We start from the raw sequence: 27,466 nt of genomic DNA on the forward strand, positions 1-27,466 counted from the left end.
CTCTCTGATGGTCTTAAAAGGTGCAGAGAGCTTGAACTTTCTATACAGTCTCTACAGCTGAACATTCCAATTTCCATCCAACAGGAAAGTCTAAATAGACTGCACCAGGTTTCTGTTTTTGGGTATACATTATAGCTCAACCACACTTACATTTTTAAAGATTGCTATAAAGCTTAAAAATAAACAACTAGCAAACATACACATGAATCAGGACTTAAAAAACATTAGTCCAGAACTACACTATTTGGATTAAATACTGAAGACAGTACTACATTACTAGACCCTATATAAATACAACTAGTATTTAAATGGCCCAAAAAAACTTGGCCTAGGTTCTATCAACTTCACTAAATCCACGTATACTCAACTTTACTTGCAACTTAAGTACAATTAGAAATAAAAATGTTTGAATGCTAACAAATAGAAAAAACTGTACAAGCACCAGCATAAAAAAATCGACAACAACTTATTTATCTATTCAATATCACAAATGTGCATATATAATTAAAATATATTGGAAAGGAAAATAGTTGAAAAACTAGCCTTTTCCCTTTTTTGTAAGAGCCCAAGGATAATACCAAAAAGAACCACTTATCTTCATTAAGGGTCAAAACAGGGAGCAGGAGGATCAGTCTGCTTGGGCCACCAGGTACAAAGTCAGTCTTACATAATCTGAGCAGCACAACACAGATCACATTCTGATGATCCAATTAAGGAGAGGATACTTTGCAATCAGCCAAGAAGCAAGGCCGCTAACAGATTGTGAGGCTGTAACATCAATTTCTTAAGTGCCTTTAAAGGATTACAAATGTTAGTCCAGGCTTCAGATGGAAACACCTAGGAAGCTATTCCGAACCACATTATAGTAATTGGGTCCTAGAATTAGTGTCATTTCTTGAGATGGGAGGTTTCGCTACATGGCATTAAATTTGGACTTTTATTGGACATTTCTCAGTTTCTAACCTATTTTCACTCTTCCCTCTTGTATCCTTCCAGTGGTATCTCTTAAAGGACAAAGGCAATTGCTTTTACATTTTCCATTAATTTGTTGGGAAAGGAAGCTATCTTGCTAAAGGTGGATTGTTGCCAGTTTAACCACAGAGTAAATTACCTGGATGCATCCAGACAAAACATCCTTTTAATTGTTTGTGTTACACATATTCCTAGTATCACACCTAAAAAGACATATACTAGACATTTGAAACAACCAAATCTGTATATTTACAGATTTGTTACTGTTTTTAATGAAGAATATTAAACACTGAAACATGCTTAAGGTCATGCATAAGGTCACCAAATTAAACTTTCAATCCATGTATCAATGATGCTGGAACCTAGTAATCCTTTCAGTAGTAAACAATTCAATTTTCCTTTTTATTAACCATTTTCACAGTCTATTCCAATGTCTAGAGTAAGTTCAAACCAAGATTATTTTGGCATGAAATACAAGTATTCACCCACTTTGTGACATCTTGATGGAAAAACAAGGAGCCAAAATAAAATGATACTTCAAGCGTGAACAAAAATATGGTGAAAAAGCTTGTTCTTTGTCTTAGGAATAAACCATGCCTTTTTACGTAAAGACAGTTTAGAAGCTAATAGTTTAGAAACTATTCTATTGGATTTATGATACAAGAAAGAATTCATAAACAATAAACACTTTCTACTATACTATGAAATTTAATACATAAATCTTAATATATAATAATTCAATATTACACAATTCTAATTTTGGACCTCATAATATTACTTGTTTATATTTAGCTCAAGAATGGCTAAAAATGTCTAGGTACATTTTGACAGCACATTTTAGGTTCAGGTGAAACAAAGTAAGCTTCAGGTACCAAATTAATATTCTGAAACTATTTGGCATTACTTGATTTTGGACAAACTATGAATTTAATTAATATCATCTTGCCCTAAATGTTTAAACATAATTCCATTTAGAGAACTAGTGATATTTTTTATTCTAGGACAACTTGATTGCAAATTCTTCTGCTATTTTTTCAGTGGACTCTTAATGTACGTCAATGAAGTATGCAAAGAATGGAAATTTCTACAATAAAATAAATCAAAGGCAATTGTAAGGAACATTTTATGATTGGCATCCAACCAGAGTGGGACAATACTACAGCTCATATCTTTCTGCTTATCTAAATTTCTGATAATAGCCAGACACCTGACTCCAAGTAGTGAGGCTTATCACACATAATTGGCCATACACACAACAAAAGACATGGAATTTGCTTTCAATATTACATAGACCAGAAAATCACAATCTGCTAATATTTAACTCCAGGAATAAATATATTTTCTGATAGGAAACAACTGATAGGCATGACTCTGCACCAGTTTTATGGGGTGTTAATATCAAATCTGCAAACACAACTACACTTGTTATATAGTGAAATTATCTTCAATAAACCATTTAGAAAAAAATATTAATATTAGATCAAAGGCCTTTGCTTCTATGGCTTTTAGTCATAATTATCAATGGATCTTTTATGTACTGTACTAAGTTGGATAACAAAAGGATTGCTTTTAAAGGCCGCTGCAGCTAATAGAATTAAAAGCCTTAGGCAGTTTAAATACTGACAAAAGCACAGAAAGAAACTGTGAATGGAGTGTGCTCCACATGTTTTTTTTTTCTCAATAAACTATTGTTAGCTAGATTTTGGCAAGGTTAGTACCTCGGTAAATAATGAGTATAGCAAGCAATCTTATGACTTATTACCACATAAATGCTATATCAAACTGCATAATGGTGGCGTCAGAGAGCCTTCTTGCCACTCCACACGTGTTATCACGATTAGAGAAAGAATAAAGTCATAGGTAAATAACTACAGTTAATTAAAAATGTTTACTTAAAATGAAATGAAAAAAAATCCCAATACTAATTGTAACTCTTCTAAATTAGTTTGAATAAAAGCCTTGTTCAGTTTTACAATCTTATAGTTATTACTCTGACTATCGTCCTTCTACCCATTTTTAGAAAGGTGCATAATCCAGATAAAAGTTATGACAGACCCAGAACCTAGAGACACTTAAGACACCATTTTTTACTTTTTAATAATTACTATTACAGCACATCACACAACTATTATCTACAGCATTTACATTCTTTCAATCTAAAATGAAAAAAAAAAAAAACTTTCTCTCAGTTTGTTAAATAAACAGCATTTGTCCAAGGTCCAAGTGATCTATTTCTCCTTTTTGAAATGAGTTATGGTTTGTAAAGTGCAGGAGTACTGTGCATTCTAGTGGTTCTTTTGTATATTGCTGTTTAATTAACATTTACATTTCTATGGGCCTACAATAGTAACAATTGTGTTACACAGTAGACAGTAGACCAGATTTAGATTGGTAAGCTCTTCAACAGTATAGTTGTCTACTGTTTTCTTAACTCAAGGGTAGTCAGATTGGTACTCTAAATACAACTCTGACTGGAAAGAAACACTCAAGGTGGCTGTGGCAAGTGGCCAGGCTTTTTTTGCCCAAATGCTTGAGTGTCCGTTCAGAATTGTCAAGATTCAGGAATGATTGCTGGAATGTTCTGTGCATCATTGCTTGGGTTTCCTCTAGTGCTCTGTTTTCCTCCCACAGTCCAAAAACATACTGGTAGGTTAAATGGTTTCTGGGAATTTTGCCCTGGTGTGAGTATGTGTGTCTGTCTGCCCTGCAATGGACTGCCGTCCCATTCATGGTGTATCCTGTCTTGTATCCCTTTTGCTTGTCAGGATAGATTCTGGCTCCCCCTCGACCCTGGAATGGAAAAAGTGTTTAAAAACTGGATGAAGTAGCTTTATAAAACAAAGGCTAATATATACAGTATATACAGTACTGTACATTTTGGATATGAAGATAAAATAGTTGTCTGTCCAGTAACAATCAAGAGATGGAACTGTTGTAGTCATAGACAAAAGGACAGAATGAGAAGTCATAAGACATAATTGCAACTGCTGCTCTTAATTCCCACCCCTATCTACAACAGTGATCATTTTAGTTTATACAGTGCTTCCAGATTTATCCAGACCTCCTAAAAAATGAGAACAAAAAATACCACATACTGTAACAGAATGAATTATAGACTAGAGAATGAGAATCACTTAAAAATATTCTAATGATTTTATACTGTAATCATAATAGCACTGCACAGAGGAAAGTAATACCTGTTGTAAATAATTTATTAAGTTCCAGAAAATAAGAAATCACATTTATTCTCACTTTTATAAAATTCAAATTTACTGAGTAGTATCATACACATTCATAATCAAAATAGAGAACACTTCAAAGACTGCAGGCAAATTGTTATTAACCTTCACAATCTGGGGGTGGCCATTAAAAATCCACAAAAAGCTAAATCTACAACTGAACAACTGAACTGGACTTCCCTCTCTTATCCTCTCTTTCTCACACCGAAGAAGGCTCCATAGCCGAAACGTTGTATTCCTTTTCTTCTCTTTTCAGCATGGACTAAACCTTTACTTGTTCCTTTGCAGCATACGCATGCTGATGCAGCTACCTACTGGAAGTAAATCTACAACTTTCCATTATTGCATTATTAAAATATTTAAATATAGTAGTACAATAGTACAATAATACAATAGTGGCCACAATGGCAAGAATAGAATGCAAGTGTTAAAGATTTCCAGACATACTGACATCTGCAGGATATCAAGTATTGTAGTCTGTATTATTCATAGCTGAGTTACAAGGAGGAAAGAACAAGTAACGAGATTAAACTTTATTTGATCCTTTGCAGCCAACACATGCTGAAAAGAGAACATCATTAGAACAAAAATTAAAACTATGTCTTATGGTTAGGTGATATGAATTTTGAGCTTTTTCAACATGCTCATCAGTTTTATGTTTGGCTCAGAAAAGATTAAACTCATTTTGAGAATACAACATAGATATTCTAGAAGGTATATGTTTCCCTCTTTATTTAATGTTGTTTTGCATCTCCAAATCTTGTAGCTTTTGTCAAGACAAGCAATCTTGAACTCCAACATCTACCAGAATGTTGTGGCATCTCTGAAAATACTACGTACAGAGGTGTGAATTAATGTTCCCCTCATATTTTTGGACTTCAATTATGACAAATGTGACTTTGCTGTGTGCAGTGCTGTTACGATTATTGTGTATTTGTAAAAGTTTTAAAGCAATAAACATGATCCAATCTGCAAATTCTTCTTTTAGATTTTATGCTTCTTGTTCCTATTTCAACAGGATTATGAATACATTTGGAGGTGTATATATATCCTTCCAGGAAGCACCAGATACAGTATTTGAAGGGTACAAAATGAAAACTAAGGTAGCCTTTGAAAATAGGTCTCTAGGGAAACACAAAATCACTTTGTAAGATTTCTAAGAACTGCAATTATTGACGAGGACTATATTATCCCTATTTTCTCTGATCAGAAAAATGGAAAATCTATTGGAGACATCAACGGCTGTCAGGCCATTTTACTACTAAAGTGGGATAGTTTACAACGGGCCCAGGCTGGTCTCCAAAGACCCAGTTAAGAAGCCTTTTTAAACCACCTTAAAAAGCCAGCTCATACATTAATCAAGTTGAGCCTTGCTCATACTTGCTGCAATACATCAATTACCATGCTTTTTAAATATATTCCGCCTGACGACAGACACCTTATTAAGACCCTACTAAAATGATACAGTAAGTAAAAGGCCATTAATATTGCGTAGCTGGCACTGTTGTCTAGAAGCATGGTCCGCAAACAAATTCAGTCTGCATTACAATTACCAGCAAAAAAAATCCTTCTAACGACTTCCAGCTTGCTAATTTCACAAGCTAATAATAAAAAAGGGCATTGCTATGCAAGAACACCCCCCCTTTTATCACGCTCACATGGCACACAAGAGAGGCCCTGCCATTGTTCACATGAAAGACAATTAGACCCAGGAACATCAAACCCAAAAATGACAATCTGCTAACCAGCCCTGGGTATTGCTGCATTCTTTTCTCCATTTTCTGGACTGATAGACAACAATTCTCTGAAGGCTCCTTTTCTGAAAGGAAAGAAAAGCGGGATGAAAAAAATGCCCCTACTCACTGATTTATGCATCTCTATTCAGAATTTATTAACCTGACTGGTGCCAATTGCAGTTCTGCTACTTTTATAGCCTCAAGCTTGGAATTCACGACACGTCTGAAGAAATGCACCAATAATGGCAGTCGCATATTTCCATATTACAAAAAGGAAGAACAGCAGGGGACTACATTTGTAGGGGGTAGACTGGGGTTGGGAACGCAACAAGTTTCCTGTTAATAATCCTCTTGTGTCTCTGATGGTTCACATCAAAATTAAAGTCCAGTTGTGTAACAGTCAAAAGTTATCTTAGTGGTCTTTCTGGACCTCCTTACTAAGTTTCAAGGCAAGCCAAAGAATCACTTTTCTAAACTTCTCTCATGCTCCATATTGCCAGTTATTTTTTTTCTAGCCTGCACTTGATCATATACAGTACACAGTAAATGGTATCTGGAACCAAAACCAGATAGTCAGGGCCCTAAAGTAGTGGCAACCACACAGATAAAGAAAGACGTTGGCCTTAACAAAATATTACAATGGAACTGAAAGGGCTTGCAGTAAAACATTGTTATGATTTCCTTAGCATTTTAAAGTCAGCATGTTAAGTGTTGGTCTCTTAAGTTTTCAGATACACTGATATTGGTACAACAACTTTTAAGTAGGCAGGACAAACATCACCTGTAATCGAATATTTTTGAGGAGTGATGTGTGTGATGGTTAGCATTGCTACTGCACAGTTTGAGGATTTATTGGCACGCTCTTCCTATATTCATGTGGGCATTGCTTGGTGCTCTAGTTTTCTCCCACCTCTCAAAGACATGCTGGTTAAGTTTCATTGGTTTCTCTAAATTATTCCCCTGGAGTATACCCCTACTAGGCATCTCATTACGTGCCTATAAGAGGAGTGACTGTGGTGTCTCTCTCCCCCACAGCCAGTTTTGGTTATCAGACTATACAGTGACAGAATAAAGCAACTAACCTTCAACTGAGTGAGAACATCATTTCATTAACAAACACACTGCCTAAGAAAGACATTTTGGAAATGGTAAAGCTGTGTGAGAAAATCACGCTCTGCAGAAGTACAGTGCAATTCATGCATATTTTACAATCTGTCAACTGTCAAAAACTACCAAGGCATTTTGCAAAATCATGCTTTGAATAGTACCGTGTCTAAGGGGTTATAATTGTCCAGTTAAAAAGCATCAATTTTGCATGAACGTATGGATCCTAAACCTACTGCTGAATTAACTCTTCTGAAATTTAACCAGGGTCTATACATGAGAAATGGAAAGCCAGAAATAGAGCAAATCGATAGATTTGACTGAGAAAGTGTTTGCATTCTCATGGGTAGAGATCATTGTATTTCTAAGTGGCTGTGAGATATGATCCTTGGCTACCGTGAATGGAATGGAAACTGGATGCCAACAGAGGGAGATGCAAGTGCTAATGTGGTGAGGTAATGTGGTAAAAAATAGAAATGTGGAAAGAATACAACAATGCAACAAAGAATCTTAAAATACATTCAGTGCCAAAGATCTGCATGAAAGAAATACCATTACTAAAAGGTGTGTACATATAAACTCCATTTTCATTTTAAAAATACATATTTTACCCTCTTACAGTACTTTAGTTAATCACCACTATACTGTATAACTTGTCTATTTCAAAAGAATTTGAACACAAAACATATTCCTACCACTAAAGCTATGTTGGAATGCTTCATATTAATATTTCACATTACTCTGGTGCAGTGATGAGATAGTCAAGCATTCTTTTTAGCTATTTAAGATATATGCTCTTTACTTGCAAAATTGCTGTTATGTATGGGACAGTAAAAATGAGTGCATGCTGAAATCATACATCTAGACACTTACATACAACTGGTGGTTTAGTCATGTGAGATACTGTACATACTGTACAATGTATGCATATCTCTGTATGACACATCTTATACATTATTTATTTTCTGGATTTTTACATGCTAAATGCACAATTTAAGTTTTAAAATTGTCTATCATTGCTTGGTGATGATATGTATTGATTAACAGTTAAATCAATATACGACCAGAAACAGAACAGTCCACTGAAGGCAAAGTGAGTGTCTGTGCCTAAATGCAGTCTTAGTGGAGTCTTTGAACTGGATATTGTAAGAGGCACAATACTACCTGTACACCCACAACATGCTCTACTACATTGGCAGTGACATTTGTGTCATTCTATGTAGAAGAAAGACTTTTGCCACTTAATAGGGCAGTGGAATATTTTGATTTGATTTAACATAAATTTGGCTTTTTTAAGTTTTAAATAATTGAATAATTGCAACAAATAACAATGTTACATGTAATCCATGTAATCTGTTAATAAGAGTAGCAGAAAAAGTTATACACGTATTAAATAAAGCAAGAACAACATAGTGGTAAACTGTATGCATAACCAAATAAAAAGCAGTAAGCACCTTTTCACATTTTTCTGGTTACACAACAGATGAACGTACATTTACATCAATTTCACATCCAGTGACACATATGATCCTTTTAGAAAGTGTTTTGCCACCAAACTAACAAATAACAAGTGCATGCTTATACGTTGCAATAGTCTTTAAAATTGCCTTCCTGACTGCAACATTTTAGAAAATGACCAAATCAGAACAAATTATTTGGAGGACCCTGACTAGAGAATTAATTATATATAATATTCTGTTAATGGGTTTATATGAGCCTTTTTTAATGTAGCTTAGCTTTAGAATAGAAACATGAAGAGAACAAATAGTAAACCAAGCACCATCCTAAATTAAGTTGCAAATTTAATCAATCATATGAGACAAAGAAATCTTTACTACTACTGACCTGGGTGCTTGGCTAAAATGTGGGAGCTCAATATTGAAAAGACTAGTAAAGGGCATCATTCAAGTGCAAGCTGAGCTCTAAAGTCCAGACATTTCTGGTTTGTATCTGAGCTGTGTCATTACCTAGCTATGAATGGGATTCCATTAAAAGCTACAAGCAACTGGGCAAGAGCTGCTCAGGTAAGGAAGTCTGAAGTCTGTCCTCTTCCTCAGCTTGCCATGCCACCTTGAATCCTATAGTTTGCAGGGCGCTTGAATTTGTGCCAATCTACATCAGCCCTTGCTCTGAGTACTAGCCATTGTAAAGGAAAGGCAAATATGGTTCTAAAAAAAGATAGCTGATGGTTCAAAAATATAATAATTAATAATAGGAAAAGACAGACTGCCATCAAACAGAACCTCAAGCACCAGGAATGTTAAATAACTCAAAACCAAGCCAGGTCAAGGTTCAACACAAACAGTGTCTCCACAACTCACCAGGTACACATCTAATAAAGTATACTAGAGGTGTGCATCAGTAGAGTAATATTTGGCAATCATACTTTTTATACTTTTAAAACAATCACAAAAAGTGCAAAACTGGAATTACAGTACAACCAACACAAATAATATAATACAATTATATTAATAACTATTTTAACATGAAAAACATACAGTAGGTCTAAATAAAAAGAAACTTAACACTGCCTCTCCCTTTCCATAAATAAGGAAGAAGACAGAATTTAACTTTTATGACAATTTTGCCTAACAATTCTTGCTGAACAAAATTAAAATGTGCATTTGCACTAAAGCACAAGAAGAGACAAGTGGTCAGCTGGTCCAAAGCAGAGTTGATGTTAATTAGCATTGAAATGAGGAATGAACGGGCATTAGCACTAAGACTAATCAATGGGAAAATCACTCCAAGCAGCCATCCCCCCTAATAAACTGCAATACAGCTGTTTATTTTTAGTTGCTTGTAGCCTCCATTCTCAGCACTCATTAGCGTGTTCATCTTGGTTATATGGCTGCACATGAAGTAAAAGCAAGACAACATACGGTTGAGTGAGAAATAATATGTTTTTCTATGTATTACCTGTATTACAGTCCTCCATGTCTTTTTGGTTTTGTTTTCTTTTTTAGTTCCATATTGTAAGCCTGAAAACAGTATTTTATTACAGGATACCAATAAATGTATTTAAATACATTATGTATAAATGTAATATTTCACCATTCATGAAATGTTGGCAAAATAGCCTAGGACATCCCCATCCCCAAAGTAAGAGAGACTGAAAATTAAAGAGTTAAATACATGTTTTACAATCTGAAGGATTGTTCTCATCCATAACATTTCTCTTCTTGAAAAAAATAGATACATTTTATAAAAACAAGACACTTGATTATAACTTGATTGTGTTAAAATGAGTGTGTAGGCCTCATGCAACCAAATTATGTCCAGTGAAGTGCAAATGAAAATGTAAGGTAAATAACTGTAATCGGTCCTAATTTTTCTCCCTTCACACTTCTCACTTTACAGAAATATTTAATGTTATCTCAGGGGTGCTATCTTCTTAAACAAGCCAGAATTGGTTTCATGGAATACTGCTTAAAGTAATGTACTCTGCAAGTAACACAGGTTAAAATGCAGTCTAGAGGTTTCAAAGAATTGAATTTTCCAGGAATCTCAGAAAAACAGCAGTTTCACAAACACCTTGTTTCTGTTATCTATGTACTGTACATGCCGGAGAAAAACAGACTGCATTTCTATCTAAACACCGAGATTATATTTGTTCAAGATTATTTCTTCAGTTTTTAATCGTAGCAGTGCTCATGATAAATTTACTACTCCTCAGGGAAAAACAGCTGACCTTTACTGTATATATTGAAATCCTGCAAGCCTTATAATCAGACAAATGATCATTTCCTCTCTCTGTTCAGTTCTTTTTGAGTAGAAACACACATCCTACAGAATAAAGCTAGTATTTTCAAGTTTGTATTGTGCAATCGTAGACAATATGTTAAAACAAGAAAAAAAGACAAGTGAAGTGATATACTGTACAGCTAAAAAGCAAATGTTTAACTCAGATAAGGCTAATAATAAAGACAATAAAAAAAACACTTATAAGTGCTGTACATACAGTATAGGACCTACTTCACCAACCACTTAAGTACAGTGCCCACCTGGGTTATGCCTGTCAGCAATAATGTGATGGCATCCCCACTATACAGCAGAGGAGAGGGAAAAGAAATAAACTGGTTCATCATTTGATTCAAAGAAGGCCAGGTTATGATGTTGTGGTAAACATGTCTAATGTTTCAATGAGTGGCTTCTTCTTTAAAGTTGATCTTTAATGACCAGTCATGAGCTCTGTTTCATCTCAAGGATAGCACCTCCTTCCCTAGACATAAGTGGGGCAGTGGTTTTGAAAATTCTGGTGCAGAGCACATTGTGCTACACGCTGATCCACGAACACCACTTCCCACCAATTTCTATTCAATAGTGAATTCGTCCATTTTCTAACTGTTCTTCAGGGTCATGGAGGAGCCGGAGCTTACCTCAGAAAGTAACGGGTGCAAGGCAGGGTACTCCCTGGATGGATTGTCAGTCCATTGCAGGGCAGACACACAGATACTGTACAAACACAGACAATAGGGTATCCACTCTCACAAATCCAAGGAGACAAAATAAAAAATTGGATTTTAAGGTTTTCAGGAATCGTATGCAAAATGCAAGTTATTATATTCAAGGACCATTAAATTAATCACCGGTACCTTGCATATTTCAAAACAGGGAAAGAAAAGACACCTGCTGGGCTGCACACAATCTACCCTAAACATATTTCTTAATGCAACAAAAAAATAAAATTTGGAAAATTGAATATTTGCACACCGCTCTTCCTATTAGTATTTGTTTTATATATTATACATTTCACTTTTACTAGCGTTCTGAGGAGAATGTATGTAAACTCATATAGAGCAGCTGCATATATTTTTGTGCTTCCAAATGTTGGAAAGAAAATGTCGTATTATGACTGCAAACCAATTCTATTGCCTAAGCCACACATCTTGGGATCATTACTTAATTTACTGACTTGTAGCTCTAAAGCATCTTTTTCTGTCTTTTTTCTTCTTCTTCTTCTCTCTTATCTCTTCCCTGCTGGGAATGGCAGAGATTAACAAAGTAAACTTGGCTTTACTTATCACATTGTGCTCAGGAAGCCCTATAAGGAATAGAGGATGAAATAATTCTGATGCAAATGCTGAACTTTGAGACCTAAACATTGTTCGGCTTTAACAAACCCCCCACTGACAAGCAGGATATAATGTTTGTTGGGATTTTAGCAACACAAACGAAGAGCATGCTTTTTGCCATACATTTAATTTAATAGCTTAGGTTGAAAGAGAGATCATATACTGTGGGACTTTGTTTGCTTGCATTTCCTGATTCCTTCCTGATTTCACAGATTCCAGAACAGAAAGAAGGGGAAAAGGCAACATAATCCTATAGAGGTTGGCGGAACTACAGCAAATGCCATAATATGGTATTAAATGTCAAATCCCAGCAGCAGGTTAGAGAGTCTCACTGCAGAAGCTGAAACTGTGGTGAAGCGTCAAACACCATAGCCAACAATTTATTATCCTTTGTGTTTTCTTCAGAGAAATGTGCTCTCATCACAAATAAATGAAAAATAAGAATAACAAGCCAGCAAACCAAAAACTGTAAACCACCTACAACCAGAATTCTACTGACTTTTAAATAATATTCGAGGTTGAACAGCTTCTGTCCTCACTACAACCTTCAGACTGTGAAAGCACCGTTCCAGCCAACATTTTAACATCAAAGTGCGATGAATAATCATGTCAGCAACAATGACAGTGTGTTAGAAATCCAACTATTTTTAAACAATAATTTATAAGAACAGTTTGTTTTTTTTATCGAGTCAGTAGAAACCTCTCAGGATGTTGTCCTTAAAGGTTGAAACCATGCTGAGTGCTCCTTAGGTGTAGAGTACCATTGTATGAGCTGCATTGCTCACAATTTCTGAATTTTGCCTTGAGAATGATCAAATGTAAATTCTTCAAAAATAAATATTTCACATGATAATGTGCATGTGATTTCTGAGATTTTGCGTTTTCTCTATTTGATTTGTTCCCATTTATCAAATGCTTTTAGTCAACAACAAAATTTAAATTAAATACTGTTTTTCAAAACCAAATGACTTAACGCAGAATGCTTATTATGTCCATTGGAACTCTCTTTTATTCCTTACCAAGGTAACGGGCGGCTATCCATGGTTTCCTGGATTGTTCTTACAGCACTAAAATCATTTCTTTTTTATATCCCGGAGTACTCTCAGCTGCCTGTGTGAGGCAAGCGTGTTTTAATTTATACAATGTTAATATCCATCCATGTTGATGGACAGTGCTGTCTTTTATTCATTTCGTCCCACAAAGCACCAAATTATCTCTGTGCACTACAGCGAGTTAGAGTCATAGAATTAAAATAAAGAGCTCATCAGCGAGTTAATTTTATTAATCTAAAGGATTAGAATGTTGAGCTGGTTCATGCTGTAAATTGCATATACTTCTAGGGCAGAGCGAATCAGGAGGGGCATGCGTACTGGAGGTACAGGGGGCTGGGGTGGGAGACTGAGGTTGAGGGCTGTACTGACTGCCTGCTAATGGGTTACCACAATGACATATTGAATGTAATGTGCAAAGCACAGCATCTATGCACATAATAATAATAATAATAATAATAATAATAATAATAATAATAATAATAATAATAATAATAATAATAATGTGACAAGAAACAAAAGGAAAGGAAGGGGAAAAATACAAAGATACAAAACCTCTCTTCAGCAAGTCACCCTGGCGTAGGTGATTAATCTCACACCCTGCAGCCTGATGCGCATTAACCAGATAATTAATAATTTCTTAAGGGACGCTAGCCTGGCAACTGTTTTATCAACCTACACAGCACAGGGAGATGTAGCTCTGCACTCGCGGCCCAAATAGCTAAACAGACTGCTGCTGCTGCCGCTGCTGCTGACATTGTTGGAACTTAAACAGCTTTTTGAAGCTGCACTCGGATTCTCTTGTGCCATGAGCCTCTGAGAAGGGCAGCTGGCACCAGGCACAGACACCACTTCACCTCTTGTGCTGTGGAAATAAAGGTTTCAAAAATAGCCAGCTGCACAGCAATCTTTCATCATGCTCAAGCCTCTTTCAAACTCAGGCAGAACACAAGAGATCTCATATATTTACACATTTACTTGATTGATTTCTAAATAATTTATCTGAAGGTTGTGGCACAATAATAAAAAAACTATAACTGAAATACGTTCTGGCAGGGAGGGGGGGGGTCTATTTAAGATTTCAAACATGACTTTATAGACACATTATACGCAAGACTTACATAAGATTTCGTAACAAGAGCACATATGACTTTGCCTTGTAAACAAATCATGAGATTAGCTATAACAAGGAGTTGGGAGTTGTATCAGTGGCAGGAGCTAAAGCATAAAAAAGATTAAAAGAGCCCTGTTACCACCACCTACCTGACTGGGTCTCTAGTAGCTAACTGGTTCAAATCAGTGTCAATGGTGTAGTTAGGCACTGGGAAATATTTTTTTCTAAATAAGTTTCTTGTGATTTTTTAGTTACTGGAGAAACACTGAAAAAAGTTTATTTCTTACATTAAGAAATGAAAGGTGTCATAAAAATGTTATAGCATAGTGAAAATATAGCAAATACGCACAGAAGTGAAAGAAAACAAAATATGTAAGTGGGGAGGAATCCTGAGGAATGCTTTCTTATTGACAAAGTTGTTTTAATATGCTATTTGAGGATTAGGTCCAAATTGTTATAGAAGGGGCTAGCTACAGTATATACAGTACATAGTGGTTATGTATATAGTTTCTAAACATTTTCCTCATAGAGAAATGTGACAATGGAGATTCCCATTGTGTTGCATTTAAAAACTCCAGTTTTGCCTTGTTTATACAGAAGAAGATAAACCATTCTACTTTATATGTCATCGCTCTAATTGATTATGATACTAAAATCTAAGGGTTTGCGATACTCTTGACTCTCTAGATAAATCATTTGTCACTATCAAACATTGCAAATTGTAAATAGGTAACACATCAATGTAATCTGTACTGATCCGTTGGATCTATTTTAGTACACATAAAATGAATACTACTGTTCTTGTGAAGTAACTATAGTATAAGCATAAACCATAGAAAGTTACAACCTGAACATGAGAATGCATGGACACAAGTGCCGCTTGCAAAAACAGAAGTCTTGGTTAGAGTCCCTAATTTCACGGATTCCAAGGGCATCTACCTGCAAACCGTGCCATTGCTAGAAGGCTTTTAAGTGTGGATAGCAAGACTGCTCATAAAGTCTAAACCTTTTTAGAGGTTTCCTCTAAAAACCTGTGTCCCAGGACATAAAAAGCAATCCTTAGTATTAAAAACTTGATCTGGCTGTTAGCGAGCATACATCTAGAATTTTTTTTTCTTTACATACATTATAGTACATGCATAATCTTACTGGATTTCTCCAAGTTCCGAAGTGTACTTGAAACTGAACATCTTAGAAAAGTGTTCAGTACTCTGATAAAATATAGACTAATTTGAAAAGGTTGTGGGTTGGAGGTGCCCTCCTCTATAAAAAAGGCACACAAAGGTCGGTTACTGACAAAGTCTGCTCTTCTTAAAAAAGAGCTGTTCATGTGAACCATGCCCCGATCAAAAGAAATATCAGAGGATCTTAGAAGACGAATTATAGAGATGCACAAAGCTAGAAAAGGCTACAAAAGCATTTCTAAAGGCCTGGGTGTTCAACAATCCACAGTAAGACAAACTGTCTACAAATTGAGGAAATTCATGATTGTTGCTACTCTCCCTAGGAGTGGGCATCCTGCAAAGATCACGGCAACAGCGCAGCGTGCAATGCTGAAGGAGGTGAAGATGAACCCTAGGGTAACAGCAAAGGACCTGCAGAAATCTCTTGAACTTGACAAAGTCTCTGTTCATAAGAACACTACAAGAACACTATAAGAAAAACACTGAACAAGAATGGTTTTAATGGAAGGACACCATGGAGGAAACCACTGCTTTCCAAAAAACCATTGCTGCACATCTCAAGTTTGCAGAAGACCACCTGGATGTTCCACAACGTTTCTGGGACAATGTTCTGTGGACAGATGAGACAGAAGTTGAACTCTTTGGCAGAAACGGACAACACTATGTTTGAAGGAAAAAAAACACTGCACACCAACACCAAAACCTCATCCCAACCGCGAAGCATGGTAGAGGAAGCATCATGGTTTGGGGCTGCTTTGCTGCCTCAGGACCTGCACAGCTTGCTATCATAGAGGGAACAATGAATTCAAAGTTGTATGTCAGAGAAGCGGTCCATCACCTAAAGCTTAATACAAGTTGGGTGATGCAACAAGACAATGACCTTAAACACAGAAGTAAATCATCGACAGAATAGCTTAAACAGAAGAAAATGTTCTGGAATGGCCAGAGTCCATTTGAGATGCTGTGCCATGACCTGAAGTGTGCTGTTCACTCAAGGAATCCCAGAAATATCAATGAACTGAAACAGTTTTGTAAGGAGGAATGGGCTAAAATTCCTCCTAACTGCTGTGTAAGTCTTATCAGCAGCTACAGGAAATGTTTGGTGGAGGCTATTGCTGCTGAAGGAGGTTCTACTAGTAACTAAATACAAGGGTTCACATACTTTTTCCAGCCTGGACTGTGAATGTTTAAATGATGTGTTCAATATTGAAGTACCATAGAAGTACCATTGTTTGTGCGTTATTAGTTTAAGCAGATTGTGTTTGTCTGTTATTGTGACTTAGTTGAAAATCAGACCACATTTTTATGAGTAATTAATGCAGAAATCCAGGTTATTCCAAAGGGTTCACAAATGTTTTCTTGCAACTGTACACACAGTCTTTCATCTACAGAGAACTCACAATAGCCTTATACTGATGAGTTCACACACTTACAATAAGGACCTAAACTGTTTATTATTCCTCAACATCAACTCTGTTGAAATGTGAAATGTGAAGAAAATGTGTTCAAATCAAAGCATCATTCACGGAAAGGTAAAAAATATGAATTTGAACAGTCACAAATCAAAACGTGATATAGGAAATGTGTGATTTAAATAGTTATATTGAACTATACATGTTGATGTGATCTTGGCACAGGGTATGAAAATATCCCGCTTCAGCTCACAAACCTACTGTAAATACAAATGAAAAATTTAAATAACTTCATATATAATAATAACCAACTTCTTTTGATAAAGTTTAAAAAGTAAACATAAAGACTGAGCTTAAGCTATTTATCTAGAAAAATCTTTTGCTTTATGTTCACACACATACACACCTATATAAACATCCATATGCATACAAAAATACTCAGCATAGTTCTGAATACATTATTTCTGTTACAGGCATGTGAAGCACTATAAATACATATCATTATGTGAGTAGTGTTTAGATACCTGTATTGTTACTTGGAGCTAACCTTAGAAGAAAACATCAAAAGGTTTTCAAGAAAATTGAGACTGACAGTGCCTTCATTTGTATTCACCATGACATTACAGATCTAAACTGTAGTCTTAACAGTTTTTTGAACTATTTGTCAGGGGAGGCCGATTGTTCTTTCCTTTCAGATCTCAGTTTTAAGACTTGCTATTCATTTCCAGTTTTCCAGTCCCTACTGCATACTGTATTCTAACTTTGATGGATCATTTTGCACCATACCCATTGTGCAAACACAGGATCATTAGAAAGTCTAATGCTGATTTGTGAATTGTATTTCAATGGTCAGACCTCCACTCCCAAAGATGCCCACTTAAAGTAGAGGCAGTAAGTCTATGAAGGGGAGCAAATGTTAGCTGCTACTGGGGAGCTTTGCAGAAATGGCACATATACCTTCATTTACGTAAAACATACAAGAATTAAGACTGACTGTGGTACTTGCCTATTTTGTATCCAATTATGTTATTTATTTAGTGGGGAACACAAAAACAAAATATTATTTATTTAAATGCCAATTCAATTCCATATAAAAGAATATTGAGTTAAAATGAAAGGGCAGCTACTCTAAATCATTAATAAGCATAGTGAACAATATTAAAAACATTTGCTTTGCTATACTCTGATTTGTTGGCATCGAGTGAAGGTAATGAATTTAACACTATTGGTTTTAAGATGGCTCAGTTAAATATCAGACTGTACAGCTTTCTGGGAATTTCAGTGCCTGTCATGAGTTCTAAGCTAATTATACCTGCTCAGAGGACACAACAGCTATGATCACTTATTTTGAATTCTCAACAATGGCCAGACACTATTTTTACTTTAAAGTACTTAATTAATCACCAGACTGTTTTGGTGAGTATATTAATCCTTTTCCTCAGTAGCATGAATGGATGTTATGTTAGGCTTATGCTGTGAAGTTACAATGCAATTTCAATGGCTACATGTTTTCTCAGAAATTCACCCAGTAATCTGTGTAGCATACATATTACACCCAGTATAAACAAGATAAAATTAAATAAAAAATAAAACTCTTTGCCATCTCTTCTCCCACCAAGAGTACTGGTAGCTCTTTGCATGCAACATGCCTAACAGGGTTATGAGTATGCTGCACACAAAAACAGTCCTTTGAAGTCCAACCAAACATTATATAGGGTGTCACTGTTTATTACAGATAACTAATACTCTAAGTCTTTATTTACTTCTATTTATTGCCATTTTATTGAGGGGGTCACTAGAGAGTGGCTAGGCTGCTTGTCTGCCCGGGTCTTTAATCACCGTTAGTAGGTAAAATTGTCTGTGACAACTAATCCAAAAAGCAGATTATATTTATTTTGGCTACAGTGCCTGGTAATTCGTTAAAATCAACAAAGCCTTTTCATTAGCCCCCTGCTGTTGTCCTCAAAACAGACTTTCTGCTAGTCCCAAAGCACTGAGCTACACACACGTGTTCCAGAGCCAATGGCTGGCAAAGGACCCCTGTTTTCATTTCTGCTTATCCCCGTGTGTTTCATGCAAACCTCTCCAGCCATACCTAAGGTAGGACTGCTAGTGTGCAAGCTGCTTGTTTTTTTTTTCCCTCTTTTCCATGTCAGGACATCTATAACATGGAATCACACTCAGTCACTTCTGAAAAATGCGGGTTATTCACGTAAATGTATACACTTCTAAATAGTGAATGGTTCACAGCCATTGTATGTTGAGTCTCAACAGGCATTAGGTTTATAAACATTAACACCTGGACATCTTCTCACTATGGATAGCAATGAGATTTAATATAGATGATAAAAACTCAAAATGAGCTGTGGCCAAATATATTAGTCCAATGAAGAAAATTTTGTTTTCGAAAAGGAATGATGAAAGACAAATCACCTTTTATTTCTGGGGGTGGAAGGTGAGAGAGCCTGAACTATTTTTCCTGAATACAGATAGAGAGCAAGTCAATGGTGCAATAGAATTAAAGAGATGCAGGTACCAGATTGCCACCTCCCACCTCACCCCAAGCATTTTCATTATAGGGGAATAAAATGGGTTGGGTTTCTCTAAGCTTCTTTATAAAAACAATAAATGTATAATTATTTTTGTTTGCTTCAAAGTCAATGTGTATATCAAGACTCAAAATCTGTATATTTTTAAATTATAAAATTAAACATACAAAAAGAAAATTAAACTTAATTAAACTTCAGGCATTCAAAAAATATAATGTCGTTTTAACACATAAAGTTATCTTATGACTCTATATAATGCTTCTTAACTGAAGTGCTAAACAATGTTGATTGTTCTGTACTTCAAGGGCTTTTTTACATTTCCTGTCATTTTAGATGTGTGTTCATAACAACACTCTAATATCATTTGTATCCATTTTGTTTGCTCATAACTAACATGATTGATTTTGTCTTTTTAAAGTGGTTACTGTTAGCAGTAACAGTTTTTGTGTTCTTCTAACTTCCAAGGTTACATACCAATAGTTCATTTAAAAAATGAATTAGCAAATACAAATATTAATATACAGTACTTCATGATATTCAGTTCTGTTGTATTTCAGTACAAAGTCAAGTAACAAAAACACATTTTTATATGAAATAAAGAAGCTCCTTATTTTTTCATTTTTAAGTGACTTGCTTCAAAGTTAAAGATGGAATGAATAAGAAATTTTAGACTGATTTCGTATGAGGAAAGTTTTGTAGCTCAGTCAGCTTTTCTTAGATGTGTTTTCCATTTTCTGAAAAAAATACATATCCCAAATACATTACTACTTCACTAATCACTAGAAAAAGCATAGTCAGTGGTATTATTGTTACTTTCCATTTTTCCACTTCTCTCTATTCTACCTATCTATCAGACATGTACATTATCAATCTAGAATGTCATCCTGTATTTGTCCATCCATCTAACAATGTCTTAACTGTCAAAGGAAAAGAGAGAGAGGCACGTGGTATATCTTATATTTCATACTGCACACGCACAGATCCCCTGCATGCATCTGTGGCCTAATTTGTCTGCCGTTCCAGACTTGTAGATGCCCATTTCCTTTCTTTGTGCTTGTTCTGTCCCTCACAAAGCTGTCTTGACCAGCTGATTAGCAGTGAAAGCTGCATTAAGCAGTCACTCTGCTTCTGTTGTGCATGAGCAAACCCCACCAAACCTCGTACTAACCCCCAACAACAGATGATATCTGTTTCCCCCTGTGACTTGGAATTTTTAAAGCCACTGGAGCTCAGCGACAGTGTATTCTGTCTTAAATAAGCTAAAATCGTGCTCGATTTGAATTTCAAAACACTTCTACCTTCCTTAAGTGAAAAGGCCTATGTCATTGCAGCTTTGTTTAATTTGCCACACATATCAGCACATTAAAAGTTCAGGCTTTTCTAATAAAGAGACAAACAAAAAAGATTCTGCTATGAAAACTAGACATTTCTTTGAAACAGATCAGGGTTTAACATAAAAGAATATTACTTGTTAGAACTCAATATGAGACATTGGTTGTAAATTTTCCACATGCTTGAAAATAACAAATAACACGTGTGGAACATGTTCACAGAATAGACGTTAAACCTGTTTAACAGCTACTGTACTTGCAACTTCAAAATAAACAATTTCAAAATCATTTATCACCCAACGTTAATGCTACACTTTTAGTAATCAATGGTAATAATGGATTGCCTTTTAATATCCCTCTGTTTCGCCTTTTATATAATGATGATCACGTAGATGGTTTTCAATTAATACATACTTGCAAGCATTAACTGCCGTGCATTACTGCATTCCTTTTCAGGTGTGCTGCCTTGATGAATCTGGTATTGCATACAATCACAATTCACTTCTCAGTACTTCATAAAACTGTTTAAGTTGGTTTCCAGTTGTGCACAAACAGTTTTAACTGGGTTCTAAATCATGAAATACTATACAGGCCTAGGCATTTCATTATCAATTGTGCACATGAAAGGGCTGTATTAATATTGTTTTGCTGACCTCTGGTTTCTCAACATAAGTGATTAGTATATTGTGAAATATTGTGTCACTATTGGTTATTAACTAGGCATAAGCAGCTTATTCACCATTAAAGATAAAACAAACTCAGTAATGATATCCTAAATTTTGAGCTGCTACATTACTTTAATACATTCAAAAATATGTTGTTGTTTTTTTTTTGTAAATTAAAACACTGTAGAAATTTGATAATACCTAGCATTAAATTAATGTAACAGCAGAGTTATACTGTACAGTATATCTGATTTTGCTATACAGCATCTTCACATGATACAAGTGTTAAACCTAGTTTTTAGTTCTATTTGATATTTTGTGACTTTAAGTTGCAACATCTGACAGAATTACATGAATATTTTTAAAAAAATGTACTGCCATATATAGTGAACAACAGGACAGTTTAACTAGCATTAAAAATGCCCTGGTTATACAATTGTTAACAATTCAGCTAAATCAGAAGTGCATGTAATAAAGAGAGTCTGGTTTAAAAGAACGTTAATAATATGAACTGGAAATAAGATAATGTAATATACATTTAAAATCTTTGAAGGTAAAAATCTCCCCAAACAGCTTCACATTCTGTACTGATAGGGTACTTTATTGCTGTCAGGGTCTGACCCCATGGCTCCAAAGACAGCTTAGTTAAACTGCAAGCAAACTGGAGACTTTAGCAGATTAGCAAGGGACCTAAAGCAGAGAGAGTGAGGACTATGTCTCTGCTCCTGGGGTGGTTTCTGAGTCTAATTGGTTGCCTGGGTCAAAGGGGTTGGGAACCTGAGAAAGAGCAGCAAAGCTGACAGTAGCTCTTTCAGCCAGCATGTAAAAAAGTTGTAAGAGGACTAAAGAAACACAACATGCAAGCAGATAACAATCCACTAATTGAGCAACATTCAGAAAAAAAAGCAGCCTGCTCACCTCCCCCTACTGTACATCATCCATTTCACGGCCATTAGGAAGCCTCAGCCAAAAATGTTCTCTTGCAAATACTCTACTTCAACTCAGAAATGTTATCCCTGCATGTTGATAATTTAATATTGAAAACCTTATGTGGTCACAAAAGGGGGACTCTACCTTTTACGCAGAAATGCAGAATAGTTCGATTTTCCTGACAGTGGCACTTAATATAACACACAGCATTGAGTTTTCATTCTAGTGCAATATCAGATATATTGAAACATTATCAGAATATATATCAGAAACATTAAAAAAAACATTAACATTAAACATTAATATTCCCTCCTCTTTGCAATAGTTACCATGTGAAAACTTTCACTCATGTTTCACTGTTTATAATCACTATTTACTCTTAGATCTATCCATCCATTTTCTAACCGTTTCATCCAATGCAGGGTCGCGGAGAAGATCCTGGCAAGCAATGGGCACAAGGCTGGGTTTACCGTGGACGGGACACCAGCCCATTGTAGAATTTACTTCTAAATACTCATTTCAAAATTCCTCATGTTACATCTGACACAAAAAGGTCAGAAAAGGCTAAATCCTCAGCTACAGAAAGCATTATTTTTTTTAATCTCATATATATAAACAGTATAATTGCAATTTACAAAGAGTGAGCCAAACGTTGTGTTTTCTTTCTTCTCTTTTCAGCATCGAATAAACATATTACTTGCTCCTTTGCAGCCTATGCATGCTGACGCAGCTACCCACCTGAACTAGTTGTAATTTATTTAACATCATTGAACATTGGACTTTTAGCTCCTGAAAAAAAATAGCTAATTGTGTATATTGCCACTTTTTATATTATAAATAATATTTACTGAATGCTGAGATCTTGCTATGCTAAATCTTTCAAAAACCGTGACTGCTGTTGCAAATATGGAATTTATCTTTACTATGGTCTTGTATATGAACATTTTGCAGTTAATATCTCAGTGGCAAACCTACAGATGTTGCACAAATATTGCTGTATAGGACCCTAAACATTTATAAGAGAGCAAAGTTCTTGTTCCTTTTGTGACATTAAACCCAGTGAATGACACTATATTCAAAAGTGAAAAAGCTTTACATAGTCAAGAGGGCAAATGCTTTCTTAAAAATGCCCAACATGCTCCTTCTTATTGTAGTTCTATTCAATACGAATAGAATTAACTTTCTGAAGGAACAGAGAGAAACAAGTCTTTAGCTTGTTCTTTCCTGGAACCTTCTGCTACTCCATTTACAGGTGTCCATGGGTTATCCACACCACCATTTTTAGAGCATGCATCCATTCACACTAGAATTTCCAAAACCAAAGCCTCTGTGTGGAGTTGCTGTCTTTCAGATGAGATGTTAAACTAAGGTCCTGAATACCTGTGGTCAACAAAAGATTCCAAGGGCACTGTCTAAAAGAGTATGGTTGTAAATCACACTCTTGTTACAGTATGTACAATCTGCACTCCGTAAATGTTCTCTTTTACATTTCTGCCTGATCTGATGTGTAGAGGGGCAGTCAGCACATACTGTACTGTACAGTAACTGATGTCTACAGTACATCAAGGTGCTGAACATCAATGATGGATAAAGTGCATTCCCATCCACCTACTTACAGCTCTTAGGGATCCTCTGGGATGAAAAGTGCAAAATAAGTGGAATTAATTCTTATAAGCCTTTCCTAAGTAGAACATTTTTATTTGCTGTTTTTTTTTAATTGCCTTATCATATTGTCTAGGTGAAGAGATAAACAGTCTATATAGTGTTTAGGTCATTTTCATACATTGCCTCTTCTAGGTGCACACTATCCAGTTAAAATGTATACTCTACAGCATGTACATTCTTGCTGACTGTACATATCGGTGTGAAAAATTATTATAACACTGGTGCAAAAACAAATTTATTTTTGCTAACTCATCTTTTGGGAAACTAATTTAAAATCAAAACTAGTTTGACATTACAGGCCAATTAGCTTCTAACTATTAAGGCTGGTATATTTCATGATAGACTAAAATAATCTGATACTTTGGGGAACTGAGGTTCGATCAATCTTGTAATGATGAACAACACCAGACTTCTCAAAAAGCCATACACATTTACCTTAAGGAGATGCTAACTATGAGATAATCTGTTCCTAACATTTTCAAATTACCGCATGTGTGCCACATTCAAATTATGTATAACAATATTGAACAATTAATAAAGTGTGAGCTAATTTTGACAGTCTTCCAGGACTTCCATTTACAGAGATAATTTCATTTAATCATGCACAACACAAATTTCCACAACAACCTTTAAAGCAATATAAAATAACATATTTGCGTCACTCGGATAATAATCAATAACATTACATATATTTTTAATTAAATGGTTAGTCTTTTGTGAACTTAGCCTCCTGTTAATGTATGAATCTTGAAGTGATGATACACCAAGGTAACAGCTAGTAGAATGGTAAAGGTGCTACCATTCCATCAAGTAATATTTGGACAAACGATGGGATTGGTTTACAGCATGGCAACTGGGAATCTTTAACATGCTACCCAACCATTGGTGTCATTGAAGCTGATACTCAGGCTTTGTTTAAAAAACAGCAGGACAATATCCTCAGATCAATTAGCAACTAGAAATCAAGTAAGCAAGATGGACCAACTTGCAACCTTTCTTATGTTCTTAAAGCAAAGTAGATGGACTGTGCAGATCACTGTAATCATCTTTGATTCTTTTCTAAATACCAATTCATATAAAATATAGTAATTTGATGAAATTTATTGTATATAATGCAACTGCAAATTTCTTCTAGTCACACAAATCCTGCAGGAGATGGAGGCTTAAAAAATAATTCTAATCTAATAATTATATCAATAATACTATTCTCTTGCCTTTCTATGGTGCATGGCTATAGACGTATGCAGTCAAAATACTGATCCCTAAAAGCTTTGGGAAAAATATACATTGGTAACACATTTGACCTGAGATAACCTTGAATGTGACAGGCTAACAGTCTAATTGGGTTCTGTGTCATGAATACAGGATAAGCTGTCCATCCATAGCAATGACATACATCTTTTTTTTATTATTCTGGCTTCTCACACCATTGAACTTACAGCAGCACCTTGTTGGTATCTATTATTTTATTCTTGTTCTAGTTCTACAAAACAAGAGACAAGTTGGTCCAACTGTGATCAGAAAGAATTTGTCACCAGGAGGTTTCTGATTCAAGCTCTCATCTCCGCCACTGTGTCAATGCAAATCACCATGAGCAAGTTCTGAGTCGTATATTGCTCTTTTGAATAAGACAAATCAAAGAACCTACTGGTGGTATGTACTTTTTCTCAGTTTATAAAATATACATAGAACCAAAAAGCATCTACTTAAGAGAAAATGCAACTGAAATGTTATTTTAATAATTTTACATGTATTTTAATTTATTCGACAGACCGAGAGCAAACATCCTGACTGATGGCAAAAAAGTGCCAGTATTCCTAATACTTAATATATAATGACAACACTACATATATACTGCAGGTACAGATAGTTAATATGCTATACAATATTCTAAAAAAATAAATGTTTAATACACTGGAAAACTGGAGAAAGCAAATACGATAAAAGCATTTTGATAAACAGAGATAATTCTTTCAAGAGTTTTGCAAATGCCTGCTTTATTTTTATTTTTTTACATAAGCAGAAAACTGTAACGTACTGTATCTTTCAAAATACTACAAACCTGTATCATTCCTTGGGTTGATCTATTTCCTGTACAAGCTTATAAGCATAAAATTCCATACTCATTCACTTTTCACAATCATTACTTGACAAAAAACATCTGCTACTTAATAACACTGAAGAAAAATTCAATCTGTACCTATATATAGCTAAACCCTGAAGTCAAAGGCTGAAGTCATGTTGCTTATAAAGTTTTGAAGTATTTCTGTCAAGTCATTCCTCAAAATGTGGGATATAGACTAGATGGAAATCCACACAAAATTGATCACTGCTTTGAGAGTTTGCACACAACCCTGATAGCTGGACAATGGTTTATAAAGATGCAGAACAGTACTGCTGTTATCACTCAGAGCAACAGAGTGTACCCAGGACAGTTTAAATAGCCCTCTTTCCAGAAAATACTCTGTTAAGCAACAGGCTCTGCTCCCAAAGAACTGAATGAAGAAGCAATGACATCACCCCCTTTCCACCACTTACTAGGAATGAAAAGGCTACATATTTACTCAGTTGGGACCTATTTTGAGATTTTTCGGCCAAGCTTGTGCGAACCAAGAGGCATCAATTATTTAAAAGAGGTAACCTGATGCTTCCTCTGTTGAGGCAAATCTGCTGGCGGCTCCCTGGAGAGAATAAAAAATGAATTAGGCAGAATTTATTAGTGTGTGTTTGAGGGAAACACAGATTCGGGCATCAGCGCTGCTGCTTTCCTTGTGTTGCTGAAAACCGAGCTCCAAAATATCAAACGGTTCTCCAAAAATGAATCCTACAGTAGGTAACCTTTTTTAATGCTCCTCAGGTTTTTTTCTTTGTTTCATCCTGTATTTATATAACATTCACATCTAGGCTAGAAATTGTTCATAGCACCATTCTGTCTATACACCCTCAAAAAGTGTATATAAAAAAGGTTAGCCTGAATTTTTCACCGAAAGAAAAGAAAACAAGTGAGCCAGTGCTGCTGATAAACAGCTACGAATCAAGAGCATACTTTGAGGTTATGAGAGTGCAAAGTCAGACACCTATCAAACAGAACAACATTCACAGAACATAGGAGAAAGGTGCTCTGCACGCAGTGGTCATTTCCACTGACTGATTGGAACTGTGCAGATGAACAGACACCTACTGTAGAACTCAGGGAGGCCTTATCTTAAGACGCTGCTTTTCAGTAAGCTTTTAAGATGAATAGTTCACACTCCAAAAGGAAAAAAAAAACAATAAATACAATGGAGAACAAAAAAAACTTGCAAGATGACAAGTTGGGAAAATAGGGGTTTTGGGTTCAATAAGATAAGAGATGGATGTTTAAAGTTTTGAAAAGGTTATCTGAAGAAACACCATGAATGACAACACAAAGAAATGTAAGGGTACACACTGTAGCGTGAC

General features: G+C 35.4%; 1 protein-coding gene across 5 annotated transcripts in view; it reads right to left on the minus strand.

The window, feature by feature from the left end:
• Window positions 1–27,466, minus strand: part of esrrga (estrogen-related receptor gamma a) — a 248,828-nt gene that overhangs the window by 161,460 nt on the left and 59,902 nt on the right. The gene's annotated exons all lie outside the window — the stretch shown is intronic.

This window comes from Lepisosteus oculatus, chromosome 2 (genome assembly GCF_040954835.1).
Source record: "Lepisosteus oculatus isolate fLepOcu1 chromosome 2, fLepOcu1.hap2, whole genome shotgun sequence".
Classification (NCBI taxonomy): domain Eukaryota; kingdom Metazoa; phylum Chordata; class Actinopteri; order Semionotiformes; family Lepisosteidae; genus Lepisosteus; species Lepisosteus oculatus.